This window comes from Megascapheus bottae, chromosome Y (genome assembly GCF_031878675.1).
Source record: "Megascapheus bottae isolate mThoBot1 chromosome Y, mThoBot2.hap1, whole genome shotgun sequence".
Classification (NCBI taxonomy): Eukaryota; Metazoa; Chordata; class Mammalia; order Rodentia; family Geomyidae; genus Megascapheus; species Megascapheus bottae.
In genome coordinates, this window is record NC_143548.1 from 2,303,408 (window position 1) to 2,312,843 (window position 9,436).

Here is a 9,436-nt window from a genome sequence, read left to right on the forward strand (position 1 = left end):
CAGACACTTGTCAGTTTTCCAAAGAAGAAATTGATGTGACATTTGTGTAATTATATATGAGAGGAGAAAAAAATCAAATGTCACTTGATATTCAAAGAGAAACCTACCTGAACTGAGAAGTGTGGGATGGTTCATTCTCCATAGAGAAACTTAAGTACTTTCATTTCATTATCAAACCTCCTCACTTCTGTTTGCCCATGAAAAACTGAAATGGTGTATCATTATATGTGCAAACACACCTGGGTATCCTTAATGAGTTAGTGTCAACAATGTATTTTTCTAATGAAATTGAGGTTTGCTAGAGAGTATAAATGATAATCCATTGACCATTCGAAAATCATAACATATTCATTATTTTAACTCATATTGCAGAAAAGTTTGCACACATGTATTTTCTCAGATTATTCATTTCTGCAAGACAATAAGAAATAACCTTATCATTCATTCCTATGAAAAGGAAACATACACACACACACACACACACACACACACACATATGTCTGTGTATATTGCCTAAGAATAATGAACAGCTTCATTATATTGTGTAGATATATACAATCTAAAGTCATACACTGCCAATTAACATTCTTTTTAAAGAATTTTTTTGTGTATAGACATCTTCTTAGACATTTTACCTGCATACAATCTTTACAAACATTCAAAATAACGTTAATAGCCTAAAATCAGCCATAATCAAACTGTTATTTTAACATTTTGTGTTAAATTCTTAAAAATTCGCTCAATTTTTTTATGATTGAATAATAAGGCTTTAATGGCTTGGTAATTGTTCTCATAGTCATATAAATATATAAATCTTGAAAAGGTAACACTGTTGGTGGAGTAGGACAGTTTTGCTGAATTACAGAGGTCGAGTTCATTCATTTGGCTTCCCCTGCCCCAGCCCAGCAGCCTTCAGATCAGAACCGGAGGAGACCGCATTTCACATTGGGAAAGAGGAAGACAGGTCGTGTGCAGAAAATGAATTTTCGGACCCGCAGGCGACTGGAAGGGATCTTCCTCCACTCACACTCGGGGTTGGCGGGCAACTGGGGCCGGTGGGGACCGCCCTAGAAGTGGTCCTCGGTCCAAAAGAGGACCGGCGGCTTGTAGGCGGTGCGCCGGGGCCGGGCGAAGAGGGGGGGGGGGCACGTGCATGGCGTGTAGCAGCTTGGAGAAGGCCCTGGGGAGGACGCCCAGGTCGGCCTTCGCCCGGGCCAGGCGCTCCTCCATGCGGGCCACGCTGCAGCCCACCATGCCCACGAAGGCCTCGAGCTGGTCGATGCACCTGTACACGCACCGCATCTCGGCGGCCCTCGTGTGGATGCTCAGCATGGCCTCGCTCACGACGTGCGACGAGTCTCCGCGAAGCATGTCTAACATGCCCGCGAACTCGTCCACTTGGCACAGCAGGTCCTCGAGGTCGGCATCCAGGACCTCCACCTCGGCGGCACGCCGGCCCGGGGCAGCAGGCAGGCGGGGCAGCAGGCAGGTGGCGCAGCTGGCTGAGGAGCGTGGCGGCTCCTCCCCAGCCTGGTCCTCCCACCGCCCCGACGCGCAGCTGTGGCTCTGCTACAGGGTGCCGCTGTCCGTGCTCCAGGCAGCGCCCTGTGGCTTGGCCTTTTCTGTCTGAGCGGCTACGGGCCCACCGGGCTGCCCGTCATAGCCCGCCGCGCTCAATTTAAACCAGGTAAAACTTACCAAATGCACGGGGACATTTTCTAAATTTTCTTAATTACACTGATATATAATTCATCACAGAGATAGTATAGAACTGAATCTTGTACATTATGACAAATATAATAAATATCATAGCCTGCATGCAGAACATATTCCCTTCAATTTGAAGGTAATGCTACCAATTTTTTCAATCAAAAGGATGCAAGATAAAATGCAGATAATTGAATGATTATTCAAGAAGTATTCTAATAATTGATGTATACATAATTTTAAAAAGCAGGTGAGATTGTAATTCATGGAATGCAAAAACTTCCATGTATAATTACAGGAAAATTTTCAGGATATTCATGCACCAAACTTAAAAAAAGTTCATCCAGTATTCCATATGTATGTTGTTCTCTTAGTAAAACTAGATGAACAACTCAAATCAGATGTTACGGATACTTTCTCTTTCATACTCCATCCATAATGCAAATAGGTAGAACCTATGCACCTTCTGGTGTTACTTTGTGGCTAGCCCTAACAATTAATTAATTTCAGCTCTGGGACACTGTCTTTGACTCTACTCAAGAATAGAGATTTCAAACTTGAACTAAAGTACCATTTCTGGAGCCTTCAGGGTAATTACTCTGGTTCCAAAATGTAGAACCTATGGCCTTGTTCATGAATTCTTATCATTCTATCAAAAGGCCACACTTCTGGACAAAGCCACACATCCTCAAAACACTTTCATTTTTCTATTTTATACATACAAGATTTCTTTTCAGAGTGAATATTAGTAATAGTGTAAATCTAGTTTCACCACAGCCTTTGTAGATTAAATGAGGTAACATATCCCCTGTATTCATAGCAAGTAGGATTACCTCCAGAATATTAAACATAAAATATATTTAGAAGTAAACTAGAAACAACACTGACATAACTTCTACATAAAATTTGATATTTATCTCATAATATGATCTCATAATCTCTTAATGTGAAGATTTCCTTGAATAGGCATCATTAAATAGGCTCTGGCATACATTTTTTTTTCAAATGGAAATTAGTATTTTATTTCAAACTCACCCAGCAGTACATTTCAGCATAATGTGTCTTCTGTGCACAAACCACATCCAGAACCTAGCTAGGAATCTGTGACCAACATCATCATGTCAGACAGAGTTATAGATGTCACGTTAGGGAGAATGGAAATTGATAATTTCTGAAATATTTGGAGAAATAATACATTCTGGTTATTTAGCCCATTGAACAATAGTGTGTAGTTTAAAAATCAGTAATATCTGGTTTGACATTAGAATTGAAAAAGCTTTTATGCAGACAGAAATTTTAATATCAATATACAAGAGCCAAGTAGATAACTCAAACATGAGGCTAGAGTATGAAGGAATAGAAGGGAAAGGTCAAGTGCAGGTCTGTGAAAGTTAAGTACTAAATAACTTCTTCACTATGAAGTAAAAGACCCAATGGGAGGACTTGTGCTAGCAAACATTCTGTGTCTGTGATGTGGCCCTTCAGTGTGGTCACAGTTGTATTATAATTCTCACTTCCACTGCGACAATCCATTAAGTTCGGCTCAACTTAAGCCTATGTCCGTGGACATGCTCATTTCTGATAATAAAGTGTAAAGAAAGTGTGTGGAGCCTGAGTGTGCAGTTAGACTGTCCCATGAATCTGCATCACTGAGTAAGATAACCACACAAAGAAGTGAGCTATCATGTATTATGCCTATAAAATTTGAGCTACACTGTCAGTATTGTGAACTACCTGTCTTTATTGATTTACTGCTTTATCTTTCTGTTGAGTCTTCATTACCATTTGATACAAATGTGTTATTGTTTATCACCTTCTGCTTAATTGATCCAAGATCTGATTATGATTTACTACTAACGTAACTCCTAGCAGTTCCCTGGTTTCAAGAAAGTATATCTAAAACATATCAACAGCTCAAAAAATTGAATCACTCCAAAACTAATCTCGAAAGAAACAAATATCCCATTAAAAGGTGGGCCAAAGACTTAAAGAGAGTCTTCTCGGAAAAGGAAATAAAAATGGCCTATAAACACATGAAGAAATGGTTGACATCTCTGATCATAAAAGAAATGCAAATCAAAACAACTCTAAGATTCTACCTCACTTCAGTTAGAATGGCCAGGATCAAGAAAAATAATAATAAAAACAGATGCTGGAGAGCATGTGGTCAGGGGAGATCACTACTACACTGTTGGTGGGAATGCAAACTCATTAAAACACTATGGAAAGCAGTATGGCAGTTCCTCAAAAGACTAAACATATTACTCCCCTATGTCCCAGCAGTTCCACTATTTGGCTTTTACTAAATTGTCCAGAAACAAGGACACTAGCACAACGATATTCATTGCAACACTATTTACCATGGCAAAGATATGAAACCAACCAGATGTCCCTCAGTTGATGAGTGGATCAACAAGATGTGGTATTTATACACAATGGAATTCTATGCTGCTGTCAGAAAGAATGACATTGCCCCATTTGAAAGGAAATGGAAAGACTTAGAAAAAATCATATTAAGTGAAGTAAGCCAGACTCAAATGAACATAGGCCCTCATTTGTCATACTCAGTAGAAACCTTGGGCTCTTCTAGCACAGATTCACCATAGAACAAAAATCTAGAGACATAAGGCCAAATAATATGACACTAAATGTAAGGACCGCCAAATGAAGGAAACAAAAGCCAGATAATGAGTGTCTGTTGTCCTTAATGTACTATGTTATCTCTCATCTCTTTTGCTATTCCTTGGTTATCTCATATTGGTACAGTATTTCACATTGTTATCTGATATATTTTATATGTGCTTAATTGGTAATTTGAAATTGGATAGGGAAGGGGGAAATCAAAATAAGCAGGGGGAGGTTGGGTGGGAAATGGGGACCATGTCATGAGAAAGGGTATCAATGTTTTTGAAGTTATGCACCTTCTATCTAGTGAATATAATGTAACCCTTCTATTAATTACAGTAAACAAAGAAAAAAGGAAGTATATAAGACTGGATTTAGAAATAAGTGGTGCTACAAACTTAAGGTCACAGCCTTCTTGGGCTGCTGACTTGGGCTGTAATTTTCTGTCCCCGTCTGTTTGTCTCTTGTCTATTTCTTTCCAAGTCTTCACCCCGTAAATTTGGAATCCCCATTGGCTGCTGACTAGCCCCAGCAGGCAAGGTCCTTGTAACTATCCTTTCTATTGCTAAAATTTAGTGGAAATGTGAAAAATTTTAGTAGAGGAATGCTGTGAAGAATTTTCCCACTAGATGAAAACTGCAGTGCATCCCTAACCTCAATTATTTCTAAATGTTTCTGGCTATATTTCACTGTGTTTCCTATAGTCCATACATTATCATTGACTCAGAGCTTGGCCACTTACTTTTTCATCTCAATATTCAAAGCAAAATATTTGTGAAACCTCTAAATTTGGATGATTGAGAAAGATAGTTTGTGAATCAATTGTGCATTTGGAAATTTCTCTAGGTCATGAAAAGTGCTTACTGAATAATGATGCTAATGCAAAGCCAAAACCAAACTTACCAAGAAAGATTTAGTCATGATAATTTTGTACTCCACTTGAAGAGAACAATACATTTAAATCCAAAGTAAAAAGTTGTATTGCCTTATACATCTCTTTCTCTGATATTTGCACATCCCTTCCCAACACATACCTTGGAATCATCTTCATATAAAATAATTGGAAAACAAATTCGAATTCAAATGAATCTTGGCAGATGCTTCATATAAGAAAAATATGATCAAGAGAAGCTCACACAATGATTACAGACAGATTCAGATGTACATGTATATTCATATAACTATTCATAATCTACTATTTTCACAATAAGTTACCATTGTAGTATAGTGGATGGGAAAGTACATAGACAGATCCTTTCAGTTACTGATGAAATGTATAAGAAAAATATGAATAATACAAACTCATTATTCCAAACAGTCTCCAAATATTAAACATATGCTTTAAAAATGTGGCAGGAGTTTCCCTTTAAAATTTTCAACAAATTAAAAAATTATAAACTATGGTCAATGGCTCCTCCCACAGTTGAAAGGCTGCATAAACATTCACAAATCATAAGCTCAATAGTTTTCCTCATTTGTCTTAATCAGTAGAAACATGGGGTACTCCTGCAGAGATTTAAAATATAGCAAAACCTAGATACATAGGCCATATAGCATGATGTTAAATGAAAGGACCTCCAGAAAAGGGAAGGGGGAAAACAAGATAAGGGTCCGAGGTGGGGGAGGGAAATGGGGACCAAGACATGAGAAAGGGTATCAATGTTTGTGAAGTAATGCACCTTGTATCTGGTGAATATACTGTAACTTTTCTATTAATTGCACTAAAAAATTCATGGAAAAAACATTCACAAATCAAGTTTTAGAATGCCGCATATCAGTAGAGCTGAGGTTAAGAATCATATGATAGTTTCTCTGTACAAAGAAAAAGAATATGCCAAAATGTAGCATCCATTCATGTTGAGAGATCTAGAGAAAATAGGAATAGGAGGAATATTCTTGAAAATAATTAATGCTATATGAGACAAACTTATAGCCAATATCATACTCAAAGAAGAAAGACCATAACTATTTACCTTAAAATCTGGCACTAGACAGGGATGCCCACTCTTTTCACTTCTCTTCAATACAGTGCTGTAATGCTCAGCGAGAACAATAAGACAAGAGAAGGACATCACAGTGATCCACATTGGGAAAGAAGAATTTAAACTATCCATTTTTGCAGATGACATGAATCTATTCCTGAATAACCCAAAAATTCCACTCTCAAAATCATAGAATATTTTGGCAAAGTGGCAGGATAAAAAAAACAACAACCTTCAGAAGTCAGTAGTCTTCTTCTGTAAGCCAACAATACAGAAACAAGGAGAAATCAAGAAAATTATTCCATTTGCAATACCCCCCAAGGAATAAAATATTTAGGAATTAAACTCACTAAAGCTATAAAGGAATTATTTAATGAGAATTATAAAATCCTAAAGGAAGATACCAAAAAGGATACCAGAAAAATGGAAAGACATCCCATTTCTTCTTCTTACGTCTAAAATTCCTTTTCCCTCTTTTCTGTTTTTTATACATGTGTGTCTCATATGTTTGTCTAAGGGATGTGACCATGTTTTCATTTTGCTCAATATATGAGGGCATCCTCATTCCTCATTCACAAATTGATTTTCTTAGAATTAGTTAAAACTATCTTCTTTGCAACTATGAATATTGCTAATGAAAAGTCTCAACACTTCAGTTAAAGGGAAAAAATGCAAAATTTAGCAAGTGGAAAAATTGAAATCCTCATTAATTTTCTCCTTATTATTTGAATATCAACATACATCTGAGAGTTTATATATCATAGATACACATCAATCTATATAATAGAAAATTGTGTGTGTAGAGTATATATCACATCATCAATTTTCATGTCTATGTAGTTACATTCATATATCTGGGATGTTTGCATCTCTTGGCTATCGTGAATAGTGCAGGCATGAACATGGCTGTATGTGCTCAGGGTAGATACACAGAAGCGCTATGAATGGGTCATTTCAAAGATTTATTTTTAACTTTTTGAAGATCATCCAAACTATTGCAGAATGGTTGTACTAGTTTACATTCAGACCAGCATTACAGTCAAATTCCTCTTTTTCTCCATCCTCATCATTATTGTCTTCTTCTGAGTTCAGAATGTTGGCCATTCTGATTGGTGTAAGGTGGTATCTTAGTGTTGTTTTCACTTGTATTTCCTTTAGGTCCATGGATGATGAGCATTTTTTCCTATATTTTTTCCCATTTTCTTTCTCCCTGTACTTCCCTGCCCATTTATAGATTGGTTTGTTGCATTGGTAGAGAATTCATTTCTTGAATTCTTGATAAAGTTTCTTTTCCCAGTTAGATGTTTGTCCTCGGCCTATGTTAGTATTTATATCTTTGTGTTGAAACTTTTTTATTTGCGGGTAGTCCCAATTGTGTCTCTATCCAATCTGATGTGATGCTGCGACTCTGTCCAAGAAGGTTTTGCCAATACCTATGAGTTCCAGGATCTCTCCTACTCTGTCCTTTACAGTTAGAGGTCTGATATTGAGGTCTTAATCCATTTTGAGTTAATTTTGTGCAGGAAAACAGGCTGGGATCAATGTTCAGTTTTTTTTCATGTGTCTGCACCATGTTTATTCCCAGCACCAAAAATTGAAGCAGCTGTGTTCATACCTCTCTATTTCTTTGGACCCTTAGTCAAATGTAAGTTGACTTAGTTACATGGTTTTATTTATGGATCTATTCTGATTTATCTTCTGGTCTATTTTTGTGACAATACCATGTGGTTATTCTGGCTCTCTATTAGAGTTTGAAGTCTGGTATTGCAATACCACCTGAATTGCTCTTTTAGCTTAGAATTTCTTTGGGTATCTAGATCTTTTGATTTTTTGTAGGAACTTTAGTATTACACCTTCTATTTCAGTAAGGGATGTCCTTGGGATATTGATGGGGACTGAACTGTAAATTTATGTCAGTTTGTGGTGTATGACCATTTTCACTAATGAAGACAAAGAAGTTTCCCTTCCTTAAACAGAAAACAGGATCACCCAAATTGGCTTCTCAAAAAGAAAGAATATGATTTACTTGTATAACTTCTGCCTGTGATCCTCTTTTTTTGTCATTAAAATACACCACGGGAACCAAATTTTGAGATAGGATAAATCTTTTGTAATGGAATTCATAACAACTATGCTACAACTCAGGAGACTTATTCCCTGAAAGTAATTCCTCTTTTCCACCATGTGGCATCCTGACATTTTCAATATTGCCCATTACTATTATATAGGAATCCTTGTTTTTCTGCTTTCCATCTGTTCCCCAGAGCTGCTATTTATGAATTACTTTTGTGTACCACATTTGGCAATTAAAGGAATATAAGTCAATTCAAAAGTGATATTTTGCCAGAACCAAACTGGATGTCCAGGACAAGTAGATACAAAGTGAATCTCAAAGGTAAAACTTCTACATGAACCTTCCCCTAAAATCAATAATTTATAGGAAAAGTTCTTGAGAGGGAAAGTGATATTGAGAAGTAGTCTCTTGGATTTGAATTGCCAGCTCATTGTATTAACTCATTTCAGATATATAAATTTAAAAAGCATTTTTTACTTGTAGTTGTCATCAGTCAAAAAATGATCAAAAAATACCTGTCCATGTATGGTACTCAACTTCAACTGTCAAGAATATAAATGAAAATATTCAAAGAATACCAACACCAAACACATTGCCTGAAGTAAATTTTCTGATGGGATTTACTCAGTTTGTAATTTTGTTGAGTAAATTGTGCCTCAGATTCAAACAGTATTTGCTACTTATAAATAATTCAACTTTCTCACATGATGGTTACTGTAATAATTTCAATATTCGCTTTCACATGAGAATGGTTTTACCCAATACATTGGCTAATAAACCTAGTTTGAACTTTTATTTTGTAGTTTGAACTTTATTTTGTATTGCTGGGTAATATATAGAGGGGCTACAGTTACATTTGAGAGGTAGTAGGTGCATTGCATTTCACATATTGGTACCCCTTCTCATGTTATTTGTCCTCTTATTTATCCCTCCCTCTTTCCAATCATCTTGTTTCCACCTTTTCCTTTTGTATTTCAAATGATGAAGTAAACATATATACAATAGACTTGATAATGAAGTCAGAAACAATAACAATATGATTAACCAA

General features: G+C 36.6%; 1 pseudogene; it reads right to left on the reverse strand.

Annotated features, from left to right (window-relative positions):
* Positions 1-1,067: 1,067 nt before the first annotated feature.
* On the reverse strand, positions 1,068-7,478 carry LOC150040208 (biogenesis of lysosome-related organelles complex 1 subunit 4-like; annotated as a pseudogene).
* Positions 7,479-9,436: the final 1,958 nt, after the last annotated feature.